Below are 21,891 nucleotides of genomic sequence, written 5' to 3'. Positions count from 1 at the left end.
AACAGTTCTTATCTTACCACATCTGCTCCAACATTTTTTACCTGCTGTCTTGTTAAACTGTGCCACTGTTACTAGAGTGAAATGATATGTATTGTGGTTTTGATTTGCATCTCCCTTATCATGCCAGTGATTTTGAGCATTTCATCGTGTGTCTGTTGGCCCTTCAAATATCTTCCTCTGAAAATTCTTTCTATGTCTTTTGCCCATTTTGTAATTGGGTTATCAGTCTTTTTTATGGAGGCCAAGGAATATTCTGTAAACTTTCATTATGAGACTCTTGTCTCAGATGGTACTATGCAATGTTTGTTTCCAGTTGATAGGTTTTCTTTTCACCCTGTAGGAAAAAGTTTTAGGTATGCACAGAGATTTAATCTTAGAAAGTCTCATTCATCAATTGTATCTTCTTCAGAGTGTTCAATTCTGGCTGTATTTGGCTGTATAAACTAGGCCTTTTAGGCTTGATCACAGTTTGTCTCTTATGAACTTGGTGGGTTTGGACTTTGCTCTCAGGTCTCTGATCCACCTTTAGTTGGTTTTTGAATGTAGTATGAGATGTGAATCCTGTTTCAACTTTCTGCATGCAGCTGTCCAGTTTTGCCAGCACCATTTGTTGAGGAGGTTGTAATCTCCCCATTTGAAAGGTTTTATTTCCATGTTGAATGCCAGTTGACCACAAATAGCTGGGTCTTTTTCTGGATTCTCAATTCTGTTCCATTGTTCTATGTGCCAGTCATTATACCAGTAGTATGCTCTTTTGGGTGATACTGCCATCTAGTAGAGTTTGAGGTCAGATAGTGCTATGCCTCCAACCCCATCTTTATTTCTCAGAAGTGTTTTACTTATTTAGGGTCTCTTGCCTTTCCAAATAAATTTGACAATTTCCCTTTCATTCTCCTTGAAAAATGAGTTTGGTATCTGAATTGGAATTGTGTTGAATATGTAGATTGATTTTGGTGCGATTGTCATTTTCATGATATTGAATCTTTCTCTCCGTGAACAGGACATATTTTTGCATTTTTTTAGGTCTTTTATTGTATCTTGCAGAAATGCTCTGTAATTTTCTTTGTATAAATCTTTTGTATCTCTAGTTAGGTTCATTCCTAAGTATCTCAATTTGTGGTTGGTTATTGTCCATGGCATTGCTTTCTTGATTTCCTTCTTTGAGTTCTCTTTGTTATTGTAGATGAATCCTACTGATTTTTGGATATTGATTTTATATCCTGCGCTCTCCTAAATTTCCCTACGTTTATAACAAGGTTATTTTGTGACATTACAACAGAATCACATTAAATTAAATTAGAGTAGATAGTCAATATCAGAGCACTATAAAAAGTTATACTCTGATAAATTTGAAAACCTTAATGAAGTAGGAAAATTCCTTCAAAGGCATCTGCTACCCAGATTGACAAGGACAGATATAGAACACTTGAATATACTCATCACAAAATGAATGTAAAAAGTCATGAAAAACTTCCCCATAAGAAAAGTCCTGGACAGGATGACTTCACAGATGTATTCTACCAAACATTCAGAGAAGACTTAGCACCAATTCTACTTAAATTATTTCAAAAACTTGAACAAGAACAAACACTTCCAGAGGTATTCTATGAAGCGAGCATAACCTTAATAGCAAAAAGCAGGCAAAGATATTACCAAGAAAGAAAACTATAGACAAATATGTTTCATAAGTATAGATGCATAAATCCTTAACATAATCCTACCCAATAGAATCCAAAAGCATATAAAAAAATAATTCACCATGACCAAGTGGGATTCATAAAAGGTATGCAAGGACAGTTCAACAAGAAAAACAATCAATGTAATTCACAGTATTAACAAAGTAAATAACAAGAACCATATGATCTTAGCAATTGATGTAAAAAAAACACTTGATAAAATACAACACCCCTCCAAATAAAGGCACTCAGCAAAATTGGGAGAGAAGAGAATTTTCTCAACACGGTGAAAAGTATATATGCAAAACCAAGAGCCAACATCATTCTCAATGAAGAAAGACTAAAAACATTTTCCTTGAGAACAGAGAACAGATAAAAATGTCCACTGTCACCATTTCTATTCAATATTGTATTGGAAGTGCTTGCTAGGGCAATGCAACAAGAGAAGGAAATAAAAGGCATCCAGATCAGTAAAGATACGGTTAAACTCTCTCTATATGCAGATGATATGACAGTATACACAGAAAACTCCAAAGACTCCATCTTCTTTTAATTCTTCCTGGATTATTTAATATTCTGTCCAAAGCATCCCTAAGTATTGCAACAAGAGGATAGAATTTGTTGTTAAATTTCTTCTGCTTAATAAATGCCAAGCCATTTCGGCCCCTTTGATTTTCTGACTCCAGCTGTTTGCATATTTCATTATAATACTTTATCTTTCTGCTATGCCATTTGAAATCTTCTGTTAAGTTCCTTAATTTCTTGATTTCTTCCATTTGCTTTGGCTTCTCGATGCTCTAGTGCAATATTCAGAGTCTCTTCTGACATTCATCTTGGTCTTTTCTTCCTTCTTTATCTTTGTAATGACCTTTTGGATTCTTCATGGACAGGAACAGCACATCAATAGAGAACTGTTAGAAATGTAGGTGTGGCTGTGGTACTAGGGATATTATAGCTTATGTTTGATGGATCTTGGCTGAAAACAGAGAGTGCCAGAGGAATTTCTATCTGTTTTCCATTGATTATGCAAAGGTATTTGACTGTGTGGATCACAACAAACTGTGGCTGACTCTTAGAAGAGTGGAAATCCCCGAAAACTTGATTGTGCTTGTGTGAAACCTACACTTGGACCAGGAGGCCGTCATCAGAACAGAGTAAGGAAATAACTGCATGGTTCAAAATTAGGAAGGGTGTTCATCAAGGATGTTTCCTATCTCCTTATCATTTAATCTATATGCAGATCACATAATCCAGTGTATTGGGCTCTATGAGGTGAAATGTGGCAGAAGATTGGAGGAAGACTTGTCAACAATTTGTGTTACACAGATGACGCAACCCTGTTTGCTGAAACTGAGGAGGATCTGAAGTGCTTGTTGCAGAAGGTCAAGGACTACAGCCTTCGATATGGATTCAAGCTCACCATCTAAAAGACGAAGATTCTCACCACTGGGCCAATTGAGAGAATCATGATAGGTGGTGAAAAGACTGAGATTGTTAACAGCTTCCTTTTGCTTAGCTCCAAATCAATCATCTTAGTACCAGAACCAGAAAATAAAAACAAAAGGAATTGCATTTGGGAAGTATGGAACCAGAAAATCAAAAGAGGGACTGCATTTGGGAATTCCTCTGTCAGTTACTTCTCCAGAGTACTAAAGAACAACATTGTCAGTCTGGAGACCAAGGTGTGCCTGATCCAGGCCATAGTCTTTGCAATTATTGCTATGCATCAGAAAACTCGAAAATGACTAGAGCTGATAGAAGGAGAATTAATGCCCGTGAGCCATGGTGCTGGCGAAGAGTATTGAATATAGCATGGACTGACAGGAGAACAAACAGATTTGACCTGGAGAGGGTGAAATGAGGCTACTTCTTGAAGGTAAGAATTCTGAAGCCTCATCTTACATAGTATGGACATGTTGCAAGGAAGGATCAATTCTTAGAGAGGAACATCTTGCTTGGGAGGGTGGAGGGACAGCGCAGGAGAGGAAGACTCAGATGAGATGGATTGATTCAGTGACTGGGGTAAGGGGAGTAAGTGTGTAAGAGACAGTAAGATTGGCACAGGATAGAACAGTGTTTAGGAATGTTGTATATAAGATCACTATGAGTCACAAGTGGCCTGAAGGCATGCAACAACAGCTTAAGATTGGTAGATTAATTTTTTGCTGTTGCATTTATCAAACATTATATTCTTTTTCTCTAACAGTTACAGTCTCTCTGTCTTCACTGCTAAATCATATTAATTTTCGTGACCTGATGGATATCTTACTTCTTCTAAAAAGTTTTGCTTAACAGCTCAGAGATATATACTGTTCTCTCACAATATTATTCTAACATGTACTTTACTGACTATTGAAAATTGTCTCAATTCAAAATTTCATCCTTGCTTACTCTTCTTCTTTTCATGGGCCCTTTGGAGGTGCTGTTGTTGTTTTATGTGCTGTAGCTGAACCCTACTCTAACCTGAGCCAATCTCTTTGTCTCTGACACCTCTACCCTCATTGCCCCAGTTACTGTGTCAATCCATCTTCTCAAGGGTCTTCCTTTCTTGCACTGTCCCTTCATCCTGCCAAGGATGATGTCCTTTTCCAAGGACTGGTCCCTCCTGACAACATGCCCAAATTATGTCAGATGGAGCTTCAAAATCCTTGCCTCAAAGGAGTAATTTAGTTTCCTTTCATAGCTTATATAATGCCATCTCTTAATAGCATGAATGCATAGTGGCTGGATACCAGAATTGAACCATAATTCCAAAACGTTGATATCCTCAGGTTCATAATTTTATCAATAACAACATCATCAATAATAACATATTTCTGACAATTTGTTATACACTATCACTATTAATACTTTACATGTATTTTCTAATTTCGTATTCACAGCTTTGTAAGATAGGAAGCAGGAATGGCATCTACTTCTGTAAATAGCTTGCCTCTGAAAACCCTATGAAACTGGATAAAGGATGAGAGTCACACAAGTATTGAGGACTTTTGTTTATAGGGTCATTATGAGTCGCCTACGACTTGACGGCACTTAACAACAACATAAGATAGGATTTTTTTTAGTACAAAATGAAACACAGTTGATGAAGTGCTTGCCTAAAGTTGCAATGATAAGAAAAAAACTGTATTCTGCCTCCCTGACATTTTAAAAGGCCTTAGAGACATTGTCTGGAGATAGTTGGGATGCTACATCTCTCTGGTAGTTAAAACCCACTAGCAGCTCTTTGGGAGAAAGATAGGTGATACCATCTCAAGAGATTTATTGCCTCAGACATGCTGGAATTCAGGTACGAGTTCATTCCAATTCTATGGAAATGAGTGAGTTCATGTGACTTGAAACCTTCATGTTCCTCCTGAAATTTACACATGTTTATAAAAATTTGATCATACTTTTGGAAAATAAGCCACTTCACATAGGTTCCCTAGATTAATACTGGTTCTAAACTCCTTCCCAACTTCTACCTGATGCTAAGATTTGACAAACAGTTCTCTTAAACCAAAAGTTCTATATGCCTAGAATTGGTAAGTTCCATAATAACAGGGGCCACATTTCTTTTCTTCATTTCTGTATTATTCATGTCAGATATTCAATAAATATTTCCTCAAAGATTAAATTAATGATAATGAAATTTACACTGGCACCGGAATGCATCACAGAACTGGGATTTCCCAGTATAAGATGACAACTGAAACTATCTTTTTTCCCCTTGATTCATTACTCATTGGAGGAAAGGAATTTGTGGGAGAAAAATATATTAAAGCACTCAAGGTAAAAAGTAAATATATTTGTGAGCTGTGATGAATAGCATAGATTCCAGTAATTCTGGAAGTATAAATAACACCACTGACCACTGTCTCTAAAGTACATAAATAGATTGAACAGTTTGTGCAAAGTATGAGTTAGATTTCTAGATAAAGGTGCAATTTTAAGTTCTGATAATAAATGATTCAATATAGTCAGATCACAGCTAGAAGAAATGACTGAAGTTCTAGAAAATGCTACCACATGAGAGACAACTCTATAAAGAATGTAGGTGCTTTACAGTCACCCAAGCAGGTATTAAATGGATCAATTTTGGACAAAGAAAATAATTGAGATTATTCATTTTGTGAAGTAAAATGAGTTTTGAGTAATGGCCTTATATTCAGTAAAAATATAAAGCATGTGAAGCATTTATGGATGTGTTCTAGTAATTGTATAAACTTGGGATATTTGAATACCTCTAGCAAGATATGTTGAGATATGACCCATGTTGAAGGCTGTAGCCTTTTCTTTTCTTCAGTAAATGTTTCAAGTTTTCTTCACATTCTACAAATAAGGTTATGATCAATTGGTAGCATCAGGATGGACGGTGAAGAGATTGAGATTGTTCACAGTTTTAGTCTGCTTGGCTCCACAATCAACACTGTTGACACCAATAGCCAGGAAATTAAAAGGTGTATTGCCATTGAAAAGTCTGCTGTTAGTGATCTCTCTAAAGTACTGAAAAGCAGCGGTGTGTCTCTGGAGATTAAGGTACGCCTGGTACAGGCCATGGTCTTTACAATCACTTGTTCTGCATCAGAGAGCTGGACAATGACAAGGGTGGATAGAAGGAGAATTGATGCTTTTGAGCTTTGATGTTGGAGAAGAGTGTTGAGGGTACCATGCACTGCTAAGAAAACAAACATTCATCTTGGAGAGGGTTAAACCAGGCTGCTCCTTGGAGGCAAGGATTCTGAGACTTCATCTGGCATATTTTGGTCATGTTGTAAGGAGAGATTGGTCCTTGGAGAAGGACATCATGCTTGGGAGAGTGCAGGGCAGGTGCAGGAGGGGAAAGCCCTCTGGGAGGTGGATTGATTCGATGACTGGGGCAATTGGGATAAGTGTGTTGGAGACAATGAGATTGGCACAGGACAGAACAGAGTTTAGAGCTGTTGTACATAGGGTCGCTATGAGTTGCAAATGTCTTGATGGCACATAACAACAAAAACAATACCAAAAACACAAAAATTTTCACTTTGGGGGCAATAGGCAATATTATGGTAAGATAAAAAGAATGTTGAACTTGCTAGTGATTTCATAACGATCCATAATCAACACCTGTAGTTGCAGTAGTCAAGAACTCAAATGATGTGATACATTTGGGAAATCTGTCAAGGACCTATGTAAAGTCCAGAAGTCCAAAAATGCCATTTAAAAACTAAAGTGTGTCTGATTTAAGTCATGACATTTTCAATTGCTTTCTACATACCTGGAAGTTGGACAATGTATAAGGATAATTAAAAAAAAAAAACAAACACAAACAACCAATGCCTTTGAATTGTGGTATAGATAAAAGAGTACTGAATATGCCTTGGACTGTCAAAAGAACATACTAATCTGTCCTGGAGGAAGTGCAACCCTTGATAATTTTTAGAGGAAATGATGGTGAATCTTCACCTCATACAATTTGATTATTCTTTTAGGAGAAATTAGTCTTTGAAAAAAGATATCATTTTGGTAAAAGTAAAGGGTCAGTAAAATAGAGAAAGACTCTAAATGAGGTGGATTGACACAGTGATTATGAAAAATGGACTTGAGAATGACAGAGATTGTAAGGGTGGTACAGGTCAGGGCATGGTTCAAATCTGTTGTTCATAGAATGGCTATGAGACATAGTTGGCTTGAAAGTACTTAATAACAAGCAAATGTGATTTATTCCTCTTAACCTATGTATAAAAAGAATTGGAGAGTAAAGCCTGGCACTCCTGAGACACATTTTCCACTTAAGGACTCCTTGTTTGATATTCAATTACTTTCACATTTGAATATTCATCAACTTAATATTTCATTCAGGTCACTAACTCTCTTCAATTTTTATCTATTCTGTATCTCCTCTAAGTTTCTTTTTTTAAATTTGTTTCAAATATGAAGTCTTCTACCTTGTGCCTAGTCAACATGGATCGTATATTGTGTTGTTGGATACCCTTGATTTGAGTATGACTCACAGCAACACTATGAACAGAACTGAAACCCATCCTAGCCTATGCCATTCTCATCATCTCTCACACACTTGAGCCAATTTCTGCAGTCACTGTTTCAATACATTGCACTGGAGGTTTTCCTCTTTGACTTACTTTTTACCTTTGCAAGCATGCTGTCCCTTTCCAAAGAGTAGCATCTTCAAGCAACATACCCAAAGTATGAGAGACAAAGCTTCACCATCTCTGTCTCCAAGTAGCACGCTAGCTACACTTTTTCCAAGACATATCTGTTTGTTAAGTCCATAGGATATTCTGTATTCTCCAACACCAGGATAATGACGTTGATAGAATAAGGATGGCGCAGGAGAGGACAAGATTCAGATATGTTTTTTTGTTTGCTATGAGTTATAATAGACTCAATTGCACCTAACAAAAAACAAATTTCCAACACTACAATACAAAGGCATCAATTCTTTGTCTATCATCCTTATTCATCATCCAACTCTTAGTTGTGTAGCAAGTAATTGAAAAGGCCATAGCCTGATTCAGGAACATTTTAGTCTTCAAACTGACATCACTAATAGTATTTTGGAGAGATCCCTGACACCAGACTTGCCTAAAGCAATATGTCTCTTTATCTCCTGACTACTGGTACCAGTATGTCAATTGTGGATGCAAGCAAGATGGAATAATTAACAGTTTCAATCCTTTCTTCATCTATCATTATATTGCCCACTAGCCCAGTTTTAAGGGCCTTTGTCTTCTTAATTTTATGACGCAATCGATATTGAAGGCTGTAGTCTTTGATCTTCTGCAACAAGCACTTCAGGTCTCCCTTACTTTCCATATGCAAGGATGTGTAATCTGCATAGCGTAGATTATTGATGAGTTTTCCTCCAATCTTAATGCCACATTATTCTTCATAAGGTTGAACTTAATTAATTATTTTCTCACCATACAGATTGAATAGGTATGAAGAAAGGATATGTCTGTGATGCACACCCATCCTGGTTTTAAACCATAGAGTGTTCCCTTGTCCTGTTTGGATAACAGCTGCTTGATATAGGTAGATTGCACATGAGCACAATTAATTGTTCTTGGATTTCCAATCTTTTTAATGTTATCCACACTTTATTCTGATCCACACAATCAAATTCCTTTGTCATAGTCAATAAAATAAAGAAAAACGTTCTCCTGATATTCTCTACTTTCAGAGAATGCCCAAAATTGTCTATCCAAATATTACAAAAGTATTTGTCACACCATCAGCAAGGAATATGCCTCCCTTTGGTCAAGGGTTGTTAATTATTCACACTTAGGAGATTCATGAGTGCATAAGCCAAAAAAATGACACAAAAACCTCAAAACATCTAGTCTTCTCCTGATTTTAAAATAATCCTGAGGTAGAAGAGCAGAACTATGCTGTATACTTAAAATAAAATTGGTTTTGTTGTGTACCCTCGAGTAGGAAGCGACTGATAGCTGACACTACAGCTGGTTTTCTGAGATAGTTAATCTCACGGGAGGAGAGTGTCCATCTTACTCCATGGAGCCGCTGGTGAATTATAAGTGCATGCTTTTGGGATTGCAGTATTGCCTCTTACCAGTTATCCACTAGAGCAGATAAAACTAAGGTGAAGTTTCCACAAGATAGACCATCTCAGACACAAAGTAATGATAAATGTGTCATAGGGAGCCTGGGTCAAAATAAGCCATTGCCTTTGAGTCAGAAATGATGGAAAGTAGATCCTCCAATGAATTTCTGTAGCTCTAAATACTCTGGAGGAATTTGCCCATCTTTCTGTTACAGAGCACCTAGTAGATTTAAAATATTAATTGCTGTTAGCTGCTGTGAATTCCAGTACAACTCACAGAGACCCTGTGAACAACAGATCTCAGCCCTGTCCTATCCTCACATTTCTGACACGCTTACACCCACTGGAGCAGACATTATCAATCCATGTTGTTGAAGCTCTTCCTTTCTTTGCTCACCATCCAGCTTTCCAAGGAATAGTTTCTCCTAGCAATGTACCTGAAATATGAGATGAACATGTATCATCTTTGCCTTCATGGAACATTCTAGTTGCACTTTCTCCAAGGCATGTTTCTTTGTTCTTTTGGTAGTCCATGGGATATTCAGTATGCTTCGCCAAATCCACTGCATGAAGGTATCAATTCTTCTTCTGTCATCCTTATTAATTTTCCAACTCCCAGATACATAGCAAATGATTGAAAAGACCATGGCTTGAAAGAAGCACAACGTAGTCCTTAAACTGATGGCATTGCTCCTCAACAATTTGGAGAGGTTTCTGACTGCAGAAATTCCCAGTGCCATAAGCCTCCTGATTTTCTGACCACTGGTACTATGGGTGTTGACCATGGACCCAAAAAAGATAAAGTTGTTCTCCGTTTCAATCTTTACTTCATCTATTACGATGATCCCTATCAGTCCAAGGAGGAGAATTTTTGTTTTCTTGTTTACTGAGATCTAATCAATATTGAAGGCTGCAGTGTTTGATTTGGATGACAGCTGCCTGGCCAACTGACTGAAAGAGATTCCTATTTGTTCCCTTTCCCAAGAAAGGTGATTCAACAGAATGTAGAAATTATCAAACAACAGCATTAATATCATGTGCAAGCAAGATACTGCTGAAGATCATTTATAAAAAACAGAACATAGATAAGGAACTACCAGAATTTCAAGCAGGGTTTAAAAAAGACCATGGCACCAGGGATATCATTGCTGATGTCAGATGGAGCCTGGCTGAAAGTAAATACTAGAATGACTATTTATGCTTTATTTACTATGCAAAGATGTTTGACTGTGTGGATCATAGCAAGTTATGGCTCGTATTGAGAAGAGTAGGAATTCCAGAGCACTTAATGGTGCTCATGAGGAACCTATACCTAGAAACTGTTGTGAGAATAGATCAAAGGAACATTACATGGTTTGAAATGAAGAAACGTGTGTCATGGTAGTATCCTCTCTCCATGCATATTCAATCTATATGTTGAGTAAATTATTTGAGAACTTGAACTCTATGAAGAAGAGCACGTGACATCATGATCAGAGGAAGACTCATCAATAACCTTCATTAGGCAGTTGGCACAATATTGTTTGCTGAAAGTGAGGAGGGCTTGAAGCACTTGCTGCAGAAGAGCAAACACTGCAGCCTTCAATAGGGAGTGCATATCAATGTAAAAAAAAAAACCCAAAAAAAACCCCAAAACAAAAACAAAACAAAACAAAACCCCAAAAAACTCAAACTGCTCCAGAGGAGGCTTTTTGAGCTATCACACAACCCCCTATGAACTGCACCACCAGCATTCCTTAGGCTTTGTGTACAATGATCTTGATTACTTTTAACAGTTTTTTAATTTCTTAGTATCTAAATTAAGGATGTTGAGTAAAATATCAATGTTGTTGTGTACGATCGAGTTAGATCCAACCCATAGCTGACCCTCTGACGGGATTTCAAAGGCAGTTAATTGTATGAGAGGAGATTGCCCATCCTTCTCCCATGAGTAGCTGGTGGCCTCAAACTATGTGCCTTTGGGATTTCAGTGTAGCATGACTTCACTAACACTAGAAAAAAATGTAACAGAATTAGAAGTTAAACAGGAGAAAGATTTTAAAAATACTGTGAATCTCTAAAAGTTATTATTATGCATTTATTAAAATATCATCTTCCAAGAAAATGAAAATTATTTACAGTATAATATGACATTTGAGAAAAAAAGTTCTTGAACTATTTACATAGAATTATCACAAGTAATCATATATTAAAAAATAAACTCAAAAAGAAATAGTTGTACCTGAATTTTGGAACTATAGGTGAAAATGTTCTATTTTTCTTTAAGATTTATGAGAAAAAACTTAACATATTGTTACTTTTAATTTTAAGTAAGTTATACATAGATTTTAAACCTCATTTCTGGAGCTTTGACCCTCATAGGTTATTCCTGTAGTACCTCTCATTCAATCTCACATTGAAAGCTCTTATCCTTAACATGGCTATGACAGCTGTCTCTGTTGTACTTTTTTGTCTCTCTCTTTGACTCTCTCAGCATAAAAGTGTTTCTTTGTTGTCTTATTTTTTGGAAAACATTTACTCCCATTATTCCTCCAGATTAATTTCACTTATTTGTCAAGGAGACATTCCTAAACCGATCTCTGTCTTTTAGTCTTGCTCTTTGTGTTAAATGTCTGTCCTGTCTAGTCCTTTACTATGCTTGTCCCACTACTGAATTTGAGATTCTCTTTATATTACTTGCATGTTTATCTCATCCACCGTACTTAATTACTTGCATATATTATCTCATTAATCACCTTATCTCTTTTATCAAATGTTGGTTTTGTTAGGATTCTGTTTACTTAGTGGCCTCTGTCTTATACTAGTTTTGTTGTTATTACTCGAGAATAACAGTGGCCTTCTGAACAACAGACTAGAAACCTGTCCTATCCTGTGGCAACCTTATCATCTCTGACACACCTGAGACTATGGCTGCAGTCACTGTGTAATCTCATTGGGGGTCTTAGTCTCGAGCTGACTGATCCTCTCCCTTTCCAAGTGTGTGCACGCGCTCTCTCTTTCTCTCTCTTCCTCTCTCTGTCTTTCTCTCTCTCCTAATTACTGTATTTAAAGTTCTTTATAAGACACAGCCCTCAAAACCCCCAGGTTTTGGTCCAGCTCTCTGGATTTAGTCCATTGGTGCAGGAGTCTTGCTTATACATCAACATTAAATCTCCAGGCAAAAGGTGGGACAAAGTGCAAGTCTTTCCTCAATGGCAATGGTGTGCACTCTGCTCAATTCAGAGGAGGAAGTGGACACGTAGAAAATACATGGAAGTTCTTCCTTAAGGCTCGGCTTCAGTCATGCACAGAACACACTATCCTTTGCCCTCTAGTTTTAGAAGTCAAAGCAGAAAATAAATCTCTGAAGATTCTTGAAGACAATTCAGAAAATAGCAATACATTTCTCCAATGAATTGTGCTTTCAAGATATTCTGGGTATAATTCAGCTGCTGGATGAGTTGATTGAAGCTTTCACAGTCAGAGCCAGTAAGCCCATCTCCTTGAAAAAACCCACCTTACTCTTGGTAGCATGATGGGCCATTGAGAGATGGAAGGGGTGCAAAAACTGTGAGACCACCTGGAAATACTTCCCAGGGAAGGCAATTTCAGGAATGAGGTCTTCTTAGCAAGTGACACAAAACTTCCCAGGTGCTCCTCAGTCACTGTGTTGTCTGTCAGTGGGATGGTCTAATTCTTGGCCTTGGATTGTCCACGTTTCCAGATGAGTACCTGGACAGACTTCAGATTTGGAAACCCTCAAATTATGTAAGGTACCACTGTACGTATAACTTTTAGAGTTATAAGGGTCACTTTGATAAAGACACCACTGAAAATCTTCATCAGTCAGAGTCTTGCAGTGGTCCTCCGGACTAGGTGGCTCACCCCATTAATCCTCCAGATACACACCGCAAAGGCCAAGGAATGTTCATCGGGCACTTCCCAGGCACAAGATTTGACTTCTAGTCATTTGATGTATACATTGTCAGGTTGCTATCACTGAGAATCAATCAGGAATGATTCCAGTCTCTTGGAACTGACCCCTTTCCCTTTCCTCTGTTTCTTCTTTTCCAAAAGTCCTGCTTGGCCTGTGTTGCTTTGAGGGCCTGATAAGCCTATGTCTTTTTCAGGAGATTTTCTGGAACCAATGAGATTATTTTTCTTGCCTCTTCCTCCACCATCTTTCCAATGCTCATGATGTCTCTTTTGAAGGAATAGCCTCTTCTAGAAATATGTCCAAATTGTGAGAGACAAAACTTCACTATTTTTCCCTCCAAGGAATACTCTGGCTACCTTTTTTTTCTAAAACACCATCTGTTGTTGTTTTGTGTAACTTTGAGTCATAACTGACCCATACATGACCTTATGGTGGGTTTTCAGAAGAAATCACACAGGAGAAAATTTCCCGTTGAGAACAGACAATAGGATATGGGGGTGCAGGGCCATCAGTGTCTTTCTGAAAGGGCCAGAGAGCCTGAAAACAGCACAGCCTCTCACTGCCCCCGAGCAAAAAACAGCTAAAGAGCCCCTAGGCCAGCCCCATGGTGCCTCTCAAGAGAGTACATAAGCAGCAAGAGATTTGTTTATTCATTGTTGACTCCCAGACTTACAGTTGTGGTACTAAACTCGGGGTTTATTAGGGAGATAAGTTGGAGAGTGGGGGAGGCAAAGAATATCAATCAATGCAAACCTGGTTTTAGTCCAGAAGTCCCCAGGCAAAATTCCTCAATTAGCCCAGGCTCCAGGTTTCAGTTAAGCAAGCAGCCTTTCCTTCCACCATCAAAAACAACAGAAAAATCTTTAGCTGTGGCCAGCAGAAATGCAAGAATCCTCAGGTCACACTTGGCACGGTTTTTTCTGCAACAATGCCACAGTCTCTTCACCACCATTACCTGGGTCTTACCAGCAGGGTGTCACTCTCAATAGTCTTCCTCAAGTCTTACTGGTCTTAGATCTTGCTATCACGAGTCTTACTGCTCAGTGTGGAAAAGAATCTCTTGCTTATCTGAGTTTCACAGCTGTTGCTAATTTGCATGGCCATGTATCTGCCGTTAAGGTAGCTGCAGATCAGAGGAGACTTAACATAAAAACAAAAAAATGCCAACTTTAAGGCTAACACTGTAGACTTATTTTTTTCTTTTGGCAGTCTGTTGGATATTCAGTACTCTGTCCAACATCACCAGTTAAAGGTACCAATTATTCTTCTGTCATCCTTATTCATTGCCCAGTTTTCAGGTGTGTAGCTAGTGCTTGAAAATACGGTGGCCTGAATCAGGCACAATTTAGTCTTCTATGTTAATCTTCAGTGTTTTGGAGAAGTCTCTGACAGTGGACTTGCCAAAAAGCATTATGTCTCCTGATCTCCTAACTGTTGGAACCAAGTGGGTTGAATGTGATCCAAGTAAGATTAACTCATTGACAGTTTCAATCCTTTCTCCATTTATTATAATGTTGTCTATTGACCTAGTGGTGTGACCTCTTTTTTCTTTTTTTATTATGGTGAGAGGTAATTTTGATTGAAATTCATAGATTTGAGCTTTCAAGTCATTATCATTTTTGACAAACAAGGTTGTGTCATCTGCATAAAGCAGGTTGTTGATGAGTCTTCTTCCAACCTAATATAAGACTCATATAATGTCTTATTTTAAACTGGTGATTACTCTGACTTTTCATTGATATAAACAAATATTCAATAAGGGAGATAACTGATGTGGTTGTCAGTAATAATGTTTAAATTTTAAAGATATAAAATATCTATATGTTAATTATGTGAAAAAGCAGTATACAAAATAATTATTAACATTGTTTTGTTTTAAATATATACACATACAAGGCTGCACCAAAGTATTTGAATATTCTTATGGATGCTAAAGTTACAGAGAATTTTTAAATTCTTTTTATATTTGCCAAGTATTCTATAATACAGTTTACTTATATAATAAGAAAATTTAATTAAGCTTTGCTTTTAAGTTATATGTGTTATTTGTATATGTAAAATTTTATTTTAAAATCTGGGCTACAGAGCTAAGTTGAGTCAGGTCCAAAAGGTGAGATAAAGTTATTGTAAATAGACATCTAATTTATTTTACCTAGGGCAAGACATAAATGGATTAATGCTTCTAGAGCAATACTTAATCTAGTTTATGAATCCATACTGGCAAGAAAGCAAAATGGTGAAGCACCTCAATATCTCTTTTTCTGTGTATCCTGTCCAAAGAAAACGTTTGTTGTCAAAAGATCTGATCTCTTCTAGTAGACACAAATTAGGTGCTAAAAGATGAAAGACACATTTCAACTACAAGTGAAAACTTCAAGAGATAAACTCTGAGCCAGCACAGGAAAGGGGCTTGAGATACTTACGGTCTCATTAGTGGTTTTCAACAATTCTAATGAATGATGCTGAATAATCTATGACTTTTCTGAGAGGAAATACATAATTAACCTTTCTTAAAAGTATATGCATGATATATGATATGGTAGGGATTTCCTATCACAAAATTCAGCTGTTGTGAAGTCGTAACTCAGCTACTTAACTGTGGATCTGACTGAAACTTGGAACAAGACACCCTATCTTGGTCTAGAAGCACTTTTTTTTCTTTTTTACTTTAGAAAAATAAATAAGCAAATTATAATTTATACTTTTAAAGACTCATTTTTAATTTCACATTAATTCCAAGAAAACAAATACTTAGTAATCAATCACAAAGACCAAATTATAAAAAAAGAATTCAAGCCATATTAACGTATAAATAATTGTCGTTGTTGTTGAGTGCCATCGAGTTGTAGAGAACTCATAATGACCTTATGAACAAAAAGCCTGAGCACTGTTCAAAGAGTTTTTGGAGGCAAGCCATTTCGGAAGTGAATGCCACTCCTGCTTCCAGGCTTGTTTCAATAGGGAAGCTCCAGCAAACACTGTCCACCATGGGGTAACCATTATCACATTTGGCACATCAGTACCACAGTGTTCAGCATCACAGCAACCATGAGTTACCTCTGTACAGCAACGCACAAACCAGTGCTATACCACCTAGAAGAATGTTTGACAAAAAATTTGAACCAGTCCTGAAGGCCACAGATTAGAATCACCCGCCTTCAGCTTGGTAGTATAACTTTCTGTCCACTAGGCCAACGTAGCTCTATGTCTTCATTGTAATTGTTGTTATGTGCCATCAAGTCATAGATGACTCATAGCGACCCTGTGAATGAAAGGCCTCAGCACTGTTCATAGAGTGTCTGGAGGCAGGCCATTTCGGAAGTGGATGCCACTCCTGCTTCTAGGCTTATTTTAATTGGGAAACTCCAGCAACTACAAAATTAGAGCAGTAAAAATTAAAGCTGATTATACAATGCTATTATATTTATAATCTTAATCCCACAGTTGAAAGTGAAATTCAATTTGCTTCAGAATCCTCCAAGACAGTATTTTAACAACTCAGAGGAAGAAAATTCAGAGTGGCATTGTTGCTGTGTTATTGTTATGTGCCGTCGAGTCGCCTGCGACTCATAGTGACCCTATGTACAACAGCCCTGAACTCTGCTCTGTCCTGTGCCAATCACACTGTCTCTGACACTCCCATTCCAATTATCCCAATCACTGAATCAATCCCCCTCATAGAGGGCCTGCCTCTCCTGCGCTGTCCCTCCACCTTCCCAAGCATGATGTCCCTCTCTAAGGACAGGTCTCTCCTCACAACATGTCCAAAGTAAGTTAGACGGAGCCTCAGAATCCTTGCCTCCAGGGAGCCACCCGGTTTAACTCTTTCCAGGACAAATCTGTTTGTTTCCCTAGCAGTCCATGGTATTCTCAATACTCTTCTCCAGCACCACAGCTCAAAGGCATCAATTCTCCTTCTATCCTCCTTGGTCATTGTCCAACTCTCTGATGCATAACAAGTGATTGCAAAAACCATGGCCTGTATCAGATGCACCTTAGTCTCCAGAGAGACACCACTGCTCTTCAGCACTTTGGAGAGGTCCCTAACAGCAGACTTTCCCATGGCACTGCGCCTTTTAATTTCCTGGCTGCTGGTGCCAAGACTGTTGACTATGGAGCCAAGCAAACTAAAGCTGTGTACAATCTCAATCTCTTCACCATCCATCCTGATGCTGCCAATTGGTCCAGTGGTGAGAATCTTTGTCTTCTTGACATTGAGCCTCAATCCATATTGTAGGCTGCAGTCCTTGACACTCTGCAGCAGGCGCTTCAGGTCCTCCTCAGTTTCAGCAAGCAGGGTTGTATCATCCGCGTAACACAGATTGTTGATGAATCGTCTACCAATCTTGACCCCACATTTCTCCTCATAGAGCCCAGCCTCCCGGATAATCTGTTCTGCATATAGGTTGAAAAGGTATGGAGATAGGATGCATCCCTGGCGTACGCCCTTCCCAATTTTGAGCCATGCAGTGTTCCCTTGCTCTGTTCTGACGACTGCCTCCTGGTCCAAGTATAAGTTTCGCATTAGAAGGATCAAGTGTTCTGGGATTCCCATTCTTCTCAGAGTCAGCCACAGTTTGTTGTGATCTACACAGTCAAATGCCTTTGCATAGTCAATGAAGCACAGTTAAACATTCCTCTGGTATTCCCTGCTTTCAGCCAAGATCCATCTAACATCAGCTAGTTTGGATACCATTCTGGAACAAAGTTTTCATGAATTGAGGAAGCCAAATCTTTCTTACTGAAACTCAATTCCTGTGGATACTGATCTGTTCAGGTCATATTACCTATTAACTTATTATTTAGAATTTAGATTATGATATGCATTGAATTTTTTCCTGCTAACTGAAAGTCCACTGGTTTGAGTTGATCAGGTGTACTGAGGGAGAAAGATAAGTAGTCTCCTCCTGTAAAGATAGACAGTCTTGAAAACCCATGGAGGGATTGCTCTGAGTCATAAATATAGTTTCTTTTGTTGTTGTTATTAACTTTGTGAGAGGGATCACTGGTGCATCACAATGTGTGTGATAGGTGTTAATAAACATTTAGTGGTTGAGAGTCTCTTCCAGAAAGACATACAGCCTAGGAAACCCAATGGAGAGTTGCTATTAACCAGAATTGACTTGCCGGCAGGGAACAGACACACAAACTAATGAGGGTGGTGGTTCAAAGGCAAAATCATTCCCTTAAATGGGTAAGAGAAACATACTTGTTTACATTTTGCTGTATATTGGGTCACTGTGTGTTGGGGACCAACTTGACAGCAGCTAACAACAATATCAACAACTCTAACATACTAAGTTGCCCATCCATGTTTATAATAAGAGGGGTTCTGGACATAAATTCAGAGAATATGCATTTATATTTCAGTTTAATGATCTATTAGATTTATGTCATTATGTAGTTCTCCTAGCCTCTGTGGCTATCAGTTTTATTAATTGCCTGTAAAAAGGGATAACAAAATAAGACAGCTCTGGTGAAAATAAAATGCAAATAATTGTAGTACAGTGGTTTAAAATATTTGGGAAATAAGTATATGAGAGAAAAGGACAGAAAAACCCATTCCATTTATCGGAATTACATTATAAAAAAAATTGTGGAAAATTATACAATAATACTATGGATAGCTCAATGTAATGGAATAATAAATTAGATTTTTGGATGCTATTTTATTTTTTCTTTAAATTTCTATGTATGCTTTAGGAAGTAGAGAAATTCCACAACAACCAGATTAAATAGTCTGGCCACAGAACATTGACAGATTTATATATTCTGTACTACATTTCTGATTATAAAATACTGAGTGGCTCCTTTTCTGAATTTTCCCAGCGGTCAGCCTTTGGCATTAGATCAGACACCGCAGTATGTTTTAGAAGAGTGTGAGAAAAGGAAAGCAGATTATTAAAGTTGAATGGCTATGGCCATCTGAACTATGAGGTGATACTGGAGAAGATAATTTGAAATAAATGAAAAGAGAGCCTGTGGTTTTTGGCAAGAGGTCCATGAAATACCACTCTTCAGCTTGCCTGCTTCTGTGACCTCAACCAACTACATTAGAATGGAGTGAATATTTTCTTGCTTTGTAGTTGGGATTTGGTCATCCTCAAAGTACCCCAAACACATTCAAAAAGCTCCATGTTCTTTATAACCCTTGAATAAGGCATATTTCTTGTTATTGTTATGTGCCATCAAGTTGCCTGCAACTCATAGTGACCTTATGTACAATGGCTCTGAACCCTACCCTATCCTGAGGCAGCCTTACTGTTTCATATTTGAGAGTGCAGCCTCAGTTGCTGTATCTGCTAGTCTAAGTGTGCTCTATTGTACATAGGGTTTTCGAAGGCCTGTTATTTCAGAAGTAGATGGCCAATCCTTTTTCATAGTCTGTCTTAATTAGAGCCCTCATTAAACTAATATGCTTCTTTGTGTATTCTGATCTCTCGGGAGGAATGAATAATGAGATCTTGGATTAGTATTTAATTAATGTATTACTTTAATCTATAACATGAGACAACATAGTCACAAGATTGTTGTGAGAATAGAATTAGTGTCTCTCATGCTTTTCCTTTTGCTTTACTGACCTCGAATCTCAGAAGAAAACTCCCCTCCCTAGGAGGTCTCCTCTCATCATTTGTGAAGATCTCCTCTTCATGTTCCTGGTAGGCTAACGGTGTTTCCTAAACAGGGTACACCCTTTGCCTCCAAAGAGCAACTTGGTTTCACCCTCTACAAGACAGATTTATTTGTTCTCTTAACAGTCTATGTATAGTTTCTTTGTACTCTTCTCCAGCACCACAACTCAAAGGCATAAATTCTTCTGTAATCCTGATTCATTGCCCAGATCTCTAATACATAGCAAGTAACTGAAAAGGCAATGGACTGGATCTTACTCTCTAGACTGACATCCCTGCTCTTCAACATTCTGGGAAGATCCTTAACAGCAGATTTTCCCAATGGAATTAATCTTTTGGTTTCCTGACTACTGGTGCCAAGAATGATGATTGTGGAACTGAGCAATCTGAAATTGTTTAAGATCTCTGGCTCTCCTCCATCTATCATGGTGCTACAAGTTGGCCCAATGGTGAGATTCTTTGCATTCTTAATGTTGAGCTTCAATTTATATTAAAAACTGTAGTCCTTGACCTTTTCAGCAAATGCTTCAGGTCTTCTTCAGTTTTGGCAAGCAAGATTGTGTTATCTGTTTTAGACAAATTGTTGATGAGTCTTGCTCCAATCCTGATGTCATATTCCTCCTCATAAAGACCAGCCTCTAGAATGATTTGTTCCACATATAGATTGAAATGGTATGGAGAAACAATATTTCCCTAACACACCCCTTTCCTGATTTTAAAACATCCAGTGTTTCCTTACTCTATTCTGACTACTGCTTCTGGATTCCTATTTTTATTAGTTTAGCCACAATTTTTTGTGACCCATACAGTCATATGTCTTTGCATAGTCAATGAAACACAGATAGGCATTCATCTGGTACTCTCTGCTTTCAGCTAAGTCAATCTGGACTTGACTATGACTTCCCTAATGCCATGGCCTCTTCACAATCTAGCTTGTATTTCTGGTGATTCTCTGTCAATATACTGTTCCAGTCAGTTTTTTATAATCTTCGGCAATATTTTGCTTGAGTTTGATATTAATGATATTGTTTAATAATTTCCACACTTTGTTTGATCACCTTTTTTGAAATTGAATTAAATAATGGATCTCTTCCAATAAATTGAACCAGTAGTTATTCACCTGGTGAGCATATCCAGGGCTCCATTTTAGTCTGGAAGTTGTGCTCAAATCTATCCACTATAGATAACTCTGCCATTGTTTTAAACACTTATGTAGCTTCCAGCATCACAGCAACATGCAAGCCAATACATTGACAAACAATTGACAGACCAGTGCTGAAACAAAGGATATCATTGCTAATGTCATATGAATCTTTACTAAAAACAAAGAATGCCAGATAGATGTTTATTTGTGTTTAATATCAATGCAAAGGCATTTTACTATGTAGATCATGATAAATTATGAATAATATTGAGAAAAATGGGACTATCATAGCACTTAGTTGTCATGAAATACCTACCCAGTGACCAGGAAACAGTTGTCCACAAAGAATAGTGAATACTGCATGGTCTAAAATCGGGAAAAGTGTGTCTCATGGTGGTGCCTTTTCCCCCGAAATACCTAATCTATATGTTGAACAAATAATTCTAAAACAAAAGAAAAAGTATTATATTAAAAAGAAGATAGATAGTTTTGAAAATTCACCAACAACCTAGTTTAAGCAGGCAATACAACCTTGCTTCTTGATGTTGTTGTTGTTAGGTGCCATTAAGTCTAGTATGACATAGCAATCCTATGAGCAAAAGATCTGAACCCTGTTCTATCCTGCACCATCCTCACACTTCCTGACACACAAGAACCCATTACAGCAGTTACCATGTGAATCCTCTCCTTTGCTGACCCTCCACTCTGTCCAACATCATGGTTTTTCTCCAAGGAATAGGCCCTCCTAGCAAGATCCCAAAAATGTTAGGTGAAGCCACATCATTCCTTCCTTCAAAGAGTATTCTGTCTGTACCCTCTCTAAGACATAGCTGTTTGTTCTTTTGGCCATTCATAATGTTCAATATTCTTCTCCAATACCACAGCTCAAAGGTGTCGATTATTTTTCTGTCATCTTTATTCACTGTCCATTTCTTGGATGCATAGCAAGTAATCAGAAAGAGTATGACTTGAATTAG

This window comes from Elephantulus edwardii, unplaced genomic scaffold (assembly GCF_000299155.1).
Source record: "Elephantulus edwardii isolate Elephantulus edwardi_28Jun2011 unplaced genomic scaffold, EleEdw1.0 scaffold00005, whole genome shotgun sequence".
Taxonomy (NCBI): Eukaryota; Metazoa; Chordata; class Mammalia; order Macroscelidea; family Macroscelididae; genus Elephantulus; species Elephantulus edwardii.
Note: the sequence above shows the minus strand (reverse complement) of the source record.